Source organism: Pteronotus mesoamericanus, unplaced genomic scaffold, assembly GCF_021234165.1.
Source record: "Pteronotus mesoamericanus isolate MK-2021 breed Mesoamerican mustached bat unplaced genomic scaffold, CSHL_Meso_final scaffold_36, whole genome shotgun sequence".
Lineage (NCBI taxonomy): Eukaryota > Metazoa > Chordata > Mammalia > Chiroptera > Mormoopidae > Pteronotus > Pteronotus mesoamericanus.
This window is the reverse complement of record NW_026555313.1, coordinates 26,794,758-26,809,276: the sequence shown is the minus strand read 5'-3', so window position 1 is coordinate 26,809,276 and position 14,519 is coordinate 26,794,758.

The following is a 14,519-nucleotide window of genomic DNA, read 5'->3' as shown; positions in this document are numbered from 1 at the left end:
CCCAAATAAATAAAATCAGAAGTGAAAGAGAAGAAACAATTGATACTACAGAAACAAAAAGGACTCATAAATTACTGTGAACAACTATGTACCAAGGAATTGGGCAACCTGAGCAAAATGGATAAATTTCTAGAACATACTATATTCCAAAACTGACCAAGAAGAAGCAGAAAGCTTGAATAGACCAATAACAACTAGAGGAATTGAAGCAATAATCAAAACACTCCAAGCCAAAAAAAAAGTCCTGAACCAGATGATTTCACAGGCAAAATTTACCAAACATTAAAAGAAGAACTGACTCCTATACTTCTAAATTATTTCCAAAAAATCAAGAAGAAGGAATACTTCTAAGCTCTTTTTATGAGGTCAATGTTATCTTAATTCTAAAACCAAAGACACAACAAAGAAAGATAATTACAGGCCAATATATCTGATAAACATAGATGCTAAAATCTTCAACAAAATATTAGCAAACTGAATTCAGCAATACATAAAAAGGGCATACAACATTATCAAGTGGGATTTATCCCAGTGATGCAAGGATGGTACAATATACAAATAAATAAATGTGATATAGCACATAAACAAAATGAAAGACAAAAATCACATGATCATACCAATAGATGCAGGAAAACTATTTGATAAAATTCAGCACCCATGTATGATAAAAACCCACAGTGAAGTGGGAATAGAGAGAGCATACATCAACATGATAAAGGCCATATGCTTTCAACATTTTACATAATAAGCAAAAATTAAAATGTTTTCCTTAAGATCAGGAATAAGACAAGAGTGTCTACTTTTACCACTTTTATTTACATAGTACTATAAGTACTAGCTGGAGCTATCAGACAAGAAGAAATGAAATGCATTGAAATTGGAAAGAAAGAAGTAAAACTGTCATTATTTACAGCTGAAAACATAGAGTACATAGAAAACCCTATAGTCTTCATAAAAAAAAAACACATGATATAATATGTTAATTCAGAAAAGTAGTGGGATACAAAGTCAATATTAGGAAATCAATTACATTTTGTAGACCAGTAATTAACTATCAGAGAAAAACTAAGGAAAAAACTCATATAGTAGAGCAACGACAACAACAACAACAGAAATAAAGTACCTTGTAATAAATCTAACCAAGGAGGTAAAAGACTCACTCAGAAAAGTATAAGCCATTGGAAAAAAATTGAGAAATTACAAATAAATAAGAGAATATATTTTGTTCATGTATTGGAAGAATTAACTTTATTAAAATGTCTACACTACCCAAAGCAATCTATAGATTTAACATAATTCCTATTGATATACCAATGGCACATTTCACATCTCTAAAACAAGTATTCTTTAAAAAACATGGAACCTTAAAAGACCCTGAATAGCCTCAGTAATATTGAGAAAGGAGAACAAAGTTTGAGGGATCACAATACCTGATATCAAACTATTACAGGGTCACTGTAGTCAAGAGTCTGGTACTGGCATAAGAGCAGACACATAGATTAAGGGAACAAAATAGAACCCAGAAATAAACCCATGTCTTTATGGTTAATTAACATATTGACAAAGGGGGCAAGAATATATAATGGAGAAAAGATAGTCTCTTCAATAGATGATGTTAGGAAAACTGGACTAAAACATGAATGAGAATGAGTTGGAAATGTAGAATGTAGTATGTGAAACAAAGTATATACTACAAGGTATTAAAAGCAGGCTAGAGGAAATAGATGATTGAATGATCTATTTGGAAGACAAGATGGATAAAAACAGTCAGAAATACAAAAAGATAAAAGGCTATAAAAAAGAGTATCACTTAATGGAACTTTGGTATAATATGAAATGTAACAGTGTTAGTATACTAAGCATACCAAAAGGAGAAGAACGGGATAAGGAAGTTGAAGGAATAATGACAGAGACTTACCCTAACCTGGGGAAAGAAATAGTCACACAAGTTTTGGAACCACAGAGTCCCAATGAGATCAACACAAAGATAGTCACACCAAGACACATCACAATTAAAACTGGAATGTTGAAAGACAAAGAGAGAATCTTAAATGCATCAAGATGGAAAACATTAGTTACCTACAAGGGAGCTCAAGAAGACTATCAGCTAAGTTCTTAACAGAAACACCACACACCAGAAGAGATTGGCATGAAGTATACAAAGCAATGAAAGCAAGGGCCTATAATCAAGACTACTGTATCCAGCAAGACCTTCATGTAAAATGGAAGGCAAAATAGTTTCCCAGACCAAAAAAAAAAAAAAAAAAAAAAAAGCTAAAGAAGTACATTTCCTTCATACCAGCATTGCAAGATATGCTAAAGGTTCTGCTTTAGGGAGAAGAAACAGACAGAGACAGAAACACAGGCACAAAGGGAAAAATGGCAATGAATAAGTTACAATAATAACCAGTAATATAAATGGATTAAATGTCTAAATCAAAAGATATAGCATAGCTGAATGGATAACAAGACATGACACATATATTTTCTGTCTATAAGCGACCAACCTCAGAAATATTTACAGAGGCTGAAAGTGAAGACATGAAAACAAATACTCAGTACAGATGGAGATGAAAACAAATATTCAATGCAAATGGAGATGACAAAAAAGTTGGGGTAGTAATACTTATATCTGACAAAACAGACTTCAAAACAAAGACCATAATAAGAGACAAAGAAGGTCACTACATTATACTGTTGTGTTTTTCAAGGATTGATTCTTGATAAAAAGATCAAGGAAAATAAGACCAGCAACACTGAAAGGAAAAGAAATCAACAGAGACAAGAAGGAAGGAGGGAGGTGGGGGCGGGGAAAAGGAAGGGAAGGGGAAAGTCAAGGAACATATAGCAAGGACTCATGGACAAAACCAAAGGGGAAAAGCTGAGGGAGGTAAGGATGGAGGGGGCAAAGGAAAGTGGTGGGGGGTAGGCAGAGACAAATGTATTTGAAAAAATAAATTAAAATAAAATTTAAAAAAAGAAGATCAATCAAACAGAAGGCTATAACCCTGGTAAAAATATATGCACCCTATCTAGAAGAGCCTAAATATATAAAGAAAATATTGGAGGACTTTAGGGAAGAGATAGATAAACATACAACTATTGTTGGGTATTTTAATACCCAATGTGACCAATGGATTGATATTCCAGAAAAAAAACAAAGAAATAGTTACCTTAGATGACACACTAGATTGGATTTAATTGACATTTACAGAACATTTCTACCCAAAGGAACATAATACACATTCTTCTCAAGTGCACATGAATTATTCTCAAATACAGATTACATCGTAGGACACAAAAAAGGCTTAACAAATTCAAGAAAATTAAAATTATATAAAATATTTTCTCAGATCACAACAGCTTCAAACTGGAAATCAATTTTAATTAAAAAAAACTCTAAAATATTCAAATACTCGAAGGCTAAATAACATGCTGTTAAATAATGAGTAAGTCAAAAATGATATCATCCCTGGCTGGTATGGCTCAGTGGATTGAGTGCTGGCTTGTGAACCAAAGGGTCGCAGGTTCGAGTCTCAGTCTAGGGCACATGCCTGAGTTATGGGCCAGGTCCCCAGTATGGGCCATGCGAGATGTAACCACATATTGATGTTTCTCTTCCTCACTTCACCTCTCCAAAAATAAATACATAAAATCTTTTAAAGAATAAAAAATGAGATCAAAGAAGAAATAAAAATGTATGTGGTAACAAATGAAAATGAACACAAAACAACCCTCAACTTATGGACCACAGGAAAAGAGGTCCTGAGAAGGAATATCATATTATTACAGGCCTACTTAAAGATGATAGAAAAATCTCAAATAAAGGACCCAGAGATTTAGAAAATTGCAGCCAACTGGATGGGGGCTGAGTCCACTTGCTCTTGCCCCTCACTTGGACACTTAACTGATCTTCTGAAAAATAAACTGAATAGTCAATAGAGCCTTAGCCCATATGAAGTTTGGAAGCCAAAGAAGACATAAGATGCTTCAAAATGGGTGGTAAGGAGGTTTTATAAGTGGATAGAGAAAGTCCCTAGTACTGCACCTGCAACCACAGCGCATGCATCCATGGAAAGCCTGGTCACAGATAGCAGCTTAGTGACTCCCTCTTCCAGGTCAGGGAATCCACAGACCCTGACCAGGAGCAACTTGGAAATGCAGTCATTGGGGATAACCAAGCTACACAAGCGCACATGCACACACACACACTCACAGTGCTAGTGGCACACCTGTAACTGCGGCAGTGGGCACTGATCCAGAGAGTGCCAAAGAGGAAGTGAGATACTTGTTTAAACCTGGATCTGGTGCAGGAGGAGGGCCATGGCTAGTCATGATTGTGATAAACTCTTGAATTTTTGGAGAGGTAGAGTGTGTAGAGAGCTGGATAGAGGCTCAGTGCTGAAGTGGGAGTGCCCAGAGAGACTTTTTTAAAAGGGGGCCTGAACGATGCAAGGCAGGAACCCTTTGCTTGTAGCTCCCCTACCAACAAGGAGATAAGATTGTGGGTGCAATTTTCTCCCACTCAGTACAACTGGGCAGATTGATCAAACGGGTGCAAAGTGAGGCTGTTAATCAGTCCCAGCCCAGCACAGAGGGGAGATTGCTGGCTGCAGTGTGCTATGAAGGCAGTAGGCTGGGAACTGTGCAACTGACCTTATTTGAGGCAATGCTGGGTCACTTTCCTTGGCAGACCCTGCAGGAAGGAAAGGTTGAGTCCAGCCTCACCACCTGCAGGAGTGGGGGAATATCTAAAAAACTGGCTCATCAGACTTAACCACTCTGCATGGGTTATTTCCACAAGAGAAAGACAGGAACACAAAAGCTAAAAAGGGCCCATTTTTAATTCCTTGCAGGGAAAAAAAGTATACTGGGTCCCAGGGCTGTATTTCACTGAGGCCATCAAAGTAAGAAGTTCAGAAATTTGTGCAGCAGGGGGATTCGGGGCTCTGTCCCACCTTAGCTTGCACACAGAGCTGCTGCCTACACCAAGCAGGAAAGAGTCGACACTCTTACACAGATTGTGCCCCCAACTGGTGAAACAGGCAGCTATTTAATCAGAAGCTATATATATATTCGAAATAAACTGGGACAGACTAAGACATGAAGTGTAAGGACAGGGGAAACATACCCACAATTTTCCCAGAACAGTGCCTGCCAGGGGAGACACAGACCCCAACCTGTTGAGTGCAGCAGAAGCTCTGTCTAGAGAGAGGTGAAGGAGACACAGCTGACATTGTCAGAAGTTGGATGACCTACCCCCAGGCCCTTAAGCTGGTAAAAAACCAGAGACAGATCCAGAAAGAAGTCAGCAGGCGAACACCAACAGCTGAGTAGATTTCACCTCATTCTTCCTTAGGACTTGCATGTTGTTTTCCTTTTTTCCCTTTCACACAGCCTTTTAATAGTTCTTCTTTTGCTTCAATTGTATTCCAACTAACTCACTACCCTTGGTTTTTATTTTCATTCTTTTTATGCAGACTACATATGTTTTCATATTATTGTTATTTAAATCTCACATTGCACCCTTCCCTTGTCTTGCTCTGTTTTACTTTCTTCCTGGCCTCTCTTTTTGTTGTTGTAAACTTTATTTCCTCCTATGCTACACCATGTTCCTAGTCCTCACTATTACTATTTTTTCTCCATCTATCCTCACAAAAGCATTCTCCTTTTCTTATGTCAGTTCGCATTCTTTTCACCACTCTTATAATAGCCTTATTTCTTTTCTACTTTTATACATCCTGGCTACTTGGGGGAAGATATCATGATTATTGCTATTCTTATCCAATGGAATTCCTATTTTTTCACAATTTGTTTGTACTTTAAATCACATAAGATACTCTTCCCGTGTCTCACTCCATTCTGACTTCTCCATGCCCTTGATCATCTGAGTTAGGAATTTTATATTATTTTCTTCCCTTTCTTACCCTGGGTTCTATTACTTATTTTAACTAGTTCCCTTCTATCCTCTCAAAATCATTGTTCTTTACTGTAGACATCTTGCATTCACATGTCTCTTTTGTACAATATTCTTATTCTCTTTCCACTTTTATTAATCTTGGTTCAGCTATAATTGTTATTGATGTTGTTTTTCAGCAATTTTGTTCCATTGTTCCAATACTTTTTAAATTTTACCTCAAACCACATAGTATATTCTTCCCTTTCTTCCTCCACTTTCCCATTGGCATTCCCTGTTTTCCTTACGTTTTAAATTTTATTCTCTCACTTTCTTCACTGTGTTTCTATTTGCTATTTTATTTCCTTTCCTTCTTCCCACTCAAAATAATTTCCCTCTTTTAGCTATATTATATTCCTTCTTTTTTATCTTATAATATTCACAATCTCCCTCCACATATTAATCTTTACTCAATTTCTGTTGATATTGCTTTTGTGGTAGGGTTCTTCGTTGTTGTTGTTGTTGGTGGTGGTGGTATAGATATGGTTTTCTGCTAATATTGCTTTCTTAAGCAACACATATACAACAACATAAAAGACATGGCAGGGTTGTAACTACCAACCAGCCATCTGGAGGGGGAAACCCATCAATGCATGAGCCACCAACAAGAAAAACACAAATACAACAGGAGACAGAGTAAAGGACAACCTTAAAGCATCCAGATGAGGAGATCAAAGAGACTGCACCAATGAGTCCCACAGAACTCCTACCACAGAAGTCCACCCCATAAACACGAGCAGGCAAACAAGAGCATCCTGAGACACAGAAACAAACAAAAAGAGTCACCTAAAATGGGGAGACAGAGAAAGAACACCCAATTGAAAGGAATGGAGGAATCATCTGAAAAAGAGCTAAATGAAACTGAGGCAAGCAATCTGGCAGACATAGATTTCAAAAAAAAAAAAAATCCTTATAAAGATGCTCAAAGAACTCATGACAAGAACAAGGAACTGAGTGGGAACTACAGCAGCATGAAAAATGAAATTAAAACTATGAACAAGAATCAGGAAGAAGTGAAGAATACAACCTCTGAAATGAAAAAATACACCAGAAGGAATCGAAAGCACTAGATCAAACAGACTGAATCAGTGAGGTGGAAGACAGGGTAGAAAGAGATAGCTAGGCAGAGCAACAAAATGAAAAAAAGACTAAAAAAAAGTGGTAGTTTAAAGGAACTTCAGGACAACATGTGATGGAACAATAACTGCATTGTAAGAATATCAGAAGGAGAAGAAATTGACAAAGGGACAAATAATGTATTTGAAAAAAATGACAGAAAATTTTCCTAACTTGGTGAGGGAAAAACTCATACAAGTTCAGAAAATACAGATGGTCCCAATCGAGATGAACCTGAAGTGGCCTCCTCCAAGATACAACATAATTAAAATGCCAAATGTTTTCTATTTATTGTTTAAATAGTTTATTCACATTTATTATTTTTGAGTCTAAATGTTTATTAAAATTCCTTTACATAAGAGAATGTTTTTCTCTTTGGATCAATTTTATGCAGTAAATTTACAGTTCTATGCAATTTTGTTTCAGTTGATACCAGAAACATAGACTACTCTATTTGCAACTTATTCTTCTTAGTATGCTGCTTTTATTCTAAACTTCTCATATTTAAATGGCTACTGAACTCAAGTCATTACAAGTATACTCATGTAGCAGAAAAAAGGAAGTACAGAAGGTCAATGACCTAGCTGAGTCAGCTCCTTCAAAAGCATTTTCTCAGGATTTTCTCATGACACATCTATTTTCCTCTTATTTACCAATATTTAGTCACAGGTTTCCAGAGGACCCAGGGAAGTATAATTTTTTAGCTAGGTTCATCATAATTGTCCAGAAAATTATCAAGAAAGTTTAATTTGTAACAACTAATCCTCTCACTCACAAGGTAGAGAAAATGAGTCAGGAAAACAATTTTCACTATATTTTAATCCAAAGTATGCATTCTCTTAGAAATAATTAAATGTAACCTGTATTTGTTTTCTAGGGTTATCATATCATAATACCACAGACTAGGTGATTTAACAGAAATTTATTTCCTTACAATTCTGAAGTGCAGAAGTTCAAGATCAAGGTGTGGAAATATTTGATTTTCCTTGAGGACTCTCATCAGCTCTCTTGCTGAGTCCTTACATGGTCTTTTCTGTGTGTGTGTGTGCAACCCTGGTATCTGTATATTCACATTCCCTCTTTTTATTTATTTTTAATCATCTTTATTCTATTATACTTGTCTCAATTTTCCCCCCTTTGCTCTCCTCCACCCATCTGCCCTCACCGCCTGATCCCACAGTCAATTCCCACACTGTTGTCCATGTCCATGGGTCACTCACACTTGTTATTTTCTAGTCTCTTCCCCATCCTTTCACCATTGTCTTCCTTCTGCATTCCCTCTGGTCACTTTGAGTCTGATCCATGTTTCCATGTCTGTGGTTTATTTTGATTGTTAGTTTAATTTGTTGAATAGATTCCAGTTATAGGTGAGAGTATATGGTATTTGTTTTTCACTGACTGGTTTATTTCACTTAGCATAATATTCACCATTTCTAACCATGTTGTCGCAAAACATAGGAGGTCTTTCCTTCTTTCTTTTTTTTTTTAATGCAGATGGGTTTTATCTATTTATTTTTAGATGTCAAAATCCATTATAAAATATTAAAAAATTTAAATCCATTATGAAGTGTCACCAATTAAAACAACATGACACCAGCACAAAAATAATCAAGTATATCAAGGGAAAAAAATGAGCATTCTAGAAACAAACCTATATATCTAACAATGGAATATATGATTAAATTGATATTTCTAATCAATGTGGAAAATAAGGTTTATTAAAAAAAATAAGGTGCATTGAAAACTATTACTTGAAATAAAACAAATATAGAGTCTTCTTTCACACATTGTACAGAATATATTCAGGTGAATTAAAAATCAATAAGTAAAATCAAAGGAGTTTTAGGAGAAAATGCAAACAAATATCTTTTTTTTCTTTTTTAATATTTTTTATAGCATTTTCCAGTGTATTGATTGAGGTGGTCAGTACTAAGGAGGAATGAATGTCTGTTAAGCTTTTTGCTTGGTTTAGAAGACTTTACCAAGTCACCCAGAATTGTAGTTTGTCATCAGTTGAATTATTTGGTTAGTTTATGAATAACCTTTTATAGACTCCCTCTGACAGATCTTGGCTACACATTCCATTTCTTCACAGTGCTTTGTTCTTCCCAGTATTCATTTAAATTTAGACTAAAAATAAATACCATATTAATTTGGGTCTGTATTTAAAACATTTGTTGTGATGGGAGAGACTTAGGCAGTTTTCTTTGTAGTAACCTTGGATGACATTTATTTATTGAAAAAGATTTTTTTTTTTAAATGACCCAAATGGCTTTTGGGCAGTCCCTAATCCTAAAGGGTTTTGTATGTTTGTAAGAAATCGATAGAGCCTGGAAAATTAGTAATCAAAGAAACAAGGAAGAAAAAAAAGAGGTTAAAAAAAAAGGAGGAGGAAGTGAATTCTCCATGTGGCTTGTTCCCTCATCCACACAGGTTATCAGAAGGAAACAGTACAGTAAATTTAGAATGTGGAATTTTAAAATACTACCTTCATTGCTTATTATTAGATCACTCTACTAACTAGAATATACAGGTTTGGATGAAAGTAGGCTTACAGTTTGTATGGAAAATAATACAATAATTAATAAATAATAATATAAGAATAGACTGTTTTGCATACCCAGCACTGTAAACTTACTTGTGCCCCACCTCGTATTTTTACTTCATTAGTTTCTTCAGAGAGGTGGACTCTGGTGGCTAAAACAGTTGTTTTCTCTCTTTTGTAATATGACATGGAAATCAAAACTTTGAATCCCCTTTAGTTTAATCATCAAGAATTGTTTAACTTGAATATAGCATTTTTCTAATTGGATCTTGTTTCCTGACCGCTTTTAGCTCTCACCTTCCTTTTTCCTTAGTTGCCAAATGAAACCATTGAAAACGTGCACAATAACTTCCACTCTTGAAAAGGGGTAAATTGGAGAAATGCGCAACATGTTTTAGTCCAGGAGAAGAGAATTCTAATGTTACTTCCTGCATTGCTTAGGCAGCAGGGATGAGTGAGGGATGGTGAGGGAACTCAGTGCTGGGGTGATAACTTCCCATTGACTTGTGTATCTGGTCTTTTCTTTTTTCATTTTTTTATTGAACTTTCTTTTTTATTTTTAATTAATTTATTTTTTTCAAATACATTTGTCTCTGCCTACCCCCACCACAGCATCACTAGCCATCAGAGAAATGCAGATCAAAACCACCATGAGGTACCACCTCACACCAGTCAGAATGGCCATCATAAATAGATCAACAAACAACAGGTGTTGGTGAGGCTGTGGAGAAAAGGAACACTAGTACACTGTTGGTGGAAATGCAAACAAATATCTTTCTTACCTTGAAGTAAAATATTCAAACCCATAAGCTATAAAGTAAAATATTGACAATATGACTGTATTAAACATTTAACATTATACAGTAATAGACATATAAAAAAATAAAGGACAAGTAAGAGAATAGTAAACTATTTGCAACACATCTAAACAAGGGTTAAGAGTTTTTATTGTTTTTTTAAGGGAAAAAATTCAACAGACATTTAATCAAAAATGGATAAAGAATACCCAAAAGTCATTTAAAGGCTTTTTCAAAATAATAGAAATAAGTGATAAATATAGAAAAACAGATTTAGTTTCAACAAATCAAGAGCCATGTGAGTTCTTTATGTATTTTGGAGATCAAACCCCTGTGTGATGTATCATTGGCAAATAATTTTCAGATATGGTTGGGTCTCTTTTCATTCTGCTGATGTTTTCTTTAGCCATACAGAAGCTTCTTATTTTGATGAGGTCCCACTTGCTTATTCTTTCCTTTATGTTCCTTGTTTTAGGGGACATAACAGTTAAAATATTGATGCATTGGATATCTGAGAGTTTCCTGCCTATGTTTTCCTCTAGGACTTATATGGTGTCATGACTTATATTTAAATCTTTTATCCATCTTGAGTTTATTTTGTGTATGGTGTCAGTTGGTGATCAAATTTCAATTTTTCTGTATGTAGTTGTCCAGCTCTCTCAACACCATTTCTTCAAGAGGCTATATTTACTCTAATTTATGCTTCTGCACCCTTTTTCAAACATTAATTGACCATAGAGACGGGTTTATTTCTGGGCTTTCTATTCTATTCCACTGATCTATGTGTCTGTTCTTCTTCTAGAGCCAGTCTGTTTTGATTACAGTGGCCCTGTAATACAGTTTTAAGTTTGGTATTGTTATCCCACATGCTTTGTTTTCTTTTCTTAAGATGACTGCACCATGAACCAGACTGCCTGCGATTTAAACGCAGTCTGCACAGGGGTTGGATCCTTGGCTGAAGGGGTCACAGAACTGCCCAGAGGCCCCTGAGGGGAGACTAGAAACAGAGGCATTGGGGAAAGAACGGGAGGGGGAACAGGGGAGTCCCGACTCCTTTTCCTTGCCGTAGTCTCAATTGCGCGGGAAGAGGCCACACCCCCAAAGAACCAAAAGCTGAAAAGCACACATAGAACCCCAAAACACCCAGAGCAGGCGCGCACACTTGCGCTGAGTGACTGGCGAGGGTTGGCGAGCGTGTGTGTGACCCACGCGGGCTGGCGAATGCTTGCACCTGCCGGCAAGGCCTCATACAGACTGGCACCCATACGGCCTGCGAGGGAGTGCACACAGGGGCAAGGGCAGGCGTAAACTGACCTGCCCGCCGCGATTGTGGAGCGGCCCACAAAATAAGTAGAGCTGCCCAGAGTCCCTGGAGGAGAGACCAGAAACAGGATTAAACGGAGTGTCCTAGAGCTGATTTCGTCCCATTTCCATAGTCCCCGTTTGGCGAGGGCAAGCAACGCACCCAAATAGCTAAAAGCTGGGAAAATACACAATAGAAGACCCTAAACTGACCAGTGCCGCGGAGCTCACTGGCCAGGGGGGCCAGATGAGTACGCAGGGTCACAAATAAGCCCCCTCGTCTGGGGAAAGCACATGCGAGGCCAGGCAGGTGGGGGACCCTGCCGCGCTGAGAACGCGTTCAAGGAGCCCGCGTGAGAGCACATACAGATCTCAAAAAATAGCCCAGCCCTGACCGAAGGCCTCACAGAGCTGCTCCGAGCAGGAGTCAGACACAAGCATTAGACTCCTGAAAGGCTCAAACAACCCAAGGCCCTATAGGGTCAACAACTGACATCATCAGAGGCAAGCACAGAAAAAAAGTAAAGGACAAAAATACTTAACAGACTCTCACAAAAATGGGAAGAAAAAGAAGTTCCCCTCAAATGAGTGGAAAAGGGGACTCCCCACAAAGAGAGCTAAATGAAATAGAGGCAAGGGAACTATCAGATACTGAATTGAAAACAATGTTTCTAAGGAAGCTCAATGAGCTCAGCCAGCTCAAAGATAACTATGAGAAAGTGGAGAGAAACTATCAGGATCTTACAGCAAAATATATCAGCCTGGATAAGGACATAGAAACTATCAAGAAGACACAAGAGGATATGAAGAATACCATTTCTGAATTGAAGAACACAGTCGAAGGAATCCAAAGCAGGCTGGATGAAGCTGAGGATCGAATCAGTGAGATGGAGAACAAGGTAGAAAGAAGTTCCCAGGAAGAACAAGAAATGGCAAAATGGCTCAAAAAGAATGAAGAGGCATTTAGAGAAATGCAGGACAACCTGAAACGCAATAATATCCGTATAATAGGGATACCAGAAGGAGAAGAAGAGGAGCAAGGGATGGAGAACCTCCTGGAAAAAGTAATGATGGAAAATTTTCCTAATTCTAGGAGAGAAAGGCTCTCATGGATCCAGGAGGCACAGAGGACCCCACTCAAGAGGGACTCAAGGAGGTCCACTACAAGATACATCATCATTAAAATGGCAAATGTCAAAGACAAAGAGAGAATCCTCAAGGCAGCAAAGGAGAAGGAGAAAGTAATATACAAGGGGGCCCCGGTACGCCTAAGAGCTGACTTCTCAACAGAAACACGACAAGCCAGAAGGGAATGGCAACAAATATTCCAAGCCATGAAAAGCAAGGGTCTACAGCAAAGGCTGCTCTACCCAGTTAGGCTCTCCATTAAAATAGAAGGGAAAATACAGAGTTTCCCAGAAAAAAGAAGGCTAAAAGAATACATCTCTACCAAACCAGCACTCCAAGATATGCTAAGGGGACTGATTTAAGCAGATGAAGGAAAAGAATGAGACAGAGAGGAACACAGGTACAAAGAGAAAAGATGAGTCAGTTTCTATCAGTAATATCTCTCTATGTGAATGGACTAAATGCCCCAATCAAAAGACACAGGGTAGCTGAATGGATAATAAAACATGACCTACACATATGCTGCCTACAAGAGACCCACCTCAGAGCAAGAGACCTACACAGATTGAAAGTAAAGGGATGGAAAATAATATTCCAAGCAAATGGACATGAGAAAAAGGCTGGCGTTCCCATACTTGTATCAGACAAAGTAGATTTCAAAACAAAGGCCGTAATGAGCGACCCAGAGGGGCACTTTATCATGTTTAAAGGAAGAATCTAACAAGAAGACATCAACATTGTAAACTTATATGCTCTCAATATAGGAGCCCCCAAGTTTATAAGGAAATTGTTGGATGACTTCAAAAAAGATATAGACAGAAACACACTGACAGTGGGGGATTTCAACACCCCACTGTCAAATATGGACAGATCTTCCAAACACAACATTAATAAACATATTGTGGCGCTGAATGACACACTGAATCAAAGAGACTTAACTGACATATATAGAGCCTTACATCCCAAAGAAGCAAAATACACATTCTTTTCAAATGCTCATGGCAGTTTTTCAAAGATAGACCACATGATAGGACACAAAGCAAGCCTCAGCAAATTCAGGAAAATTGAAATAATACCAAACTTTTTCTCAGACCACAAGGCCTTGAAACTTGAAATCAACCTCAAAGAGAAACTTCGAAAACTTGCAAACTCATGGAGACTGAACAGTAGACTCTTAAACAATGAATGGGTCAATAATGAGATAAGAGAAGAAATCAAAAAATCTGTGGAAACATAGAAAATGAACAGACAACAGTTGAAACCTATGGGACACAGCAAAGACAGTTCTGAGAGGGAAGTTCATAGCAATACAGGCTTACCTAAAAAAGATAGACACATTTCAAATAAAAGACCTAACACAACTTCAAGAACGGGAGAAACAACAACAAATAAAACCCAGAGCAAGTAGAAGGAAGGAAATAGTCAAGATTAGAGCAGAACTGAATGACATAGAGAAAAAAAGAACAATTCAGAGGATCAGCCAATCCAGAAGCTAGTTCTTTGAAAAGATAAATAAAATTGACAAGCCTTTAAGCAAACTCATCAAGAAAAAAAGGAAGAGGACCCAAATTAATAATATCAGAAATGAAAGAGGAGAAATAACAACTGATACCACAGAAATACAAATGATCATCAGAAACTATTAGGAACAATTATATGCCAAGAAATTTGAAAA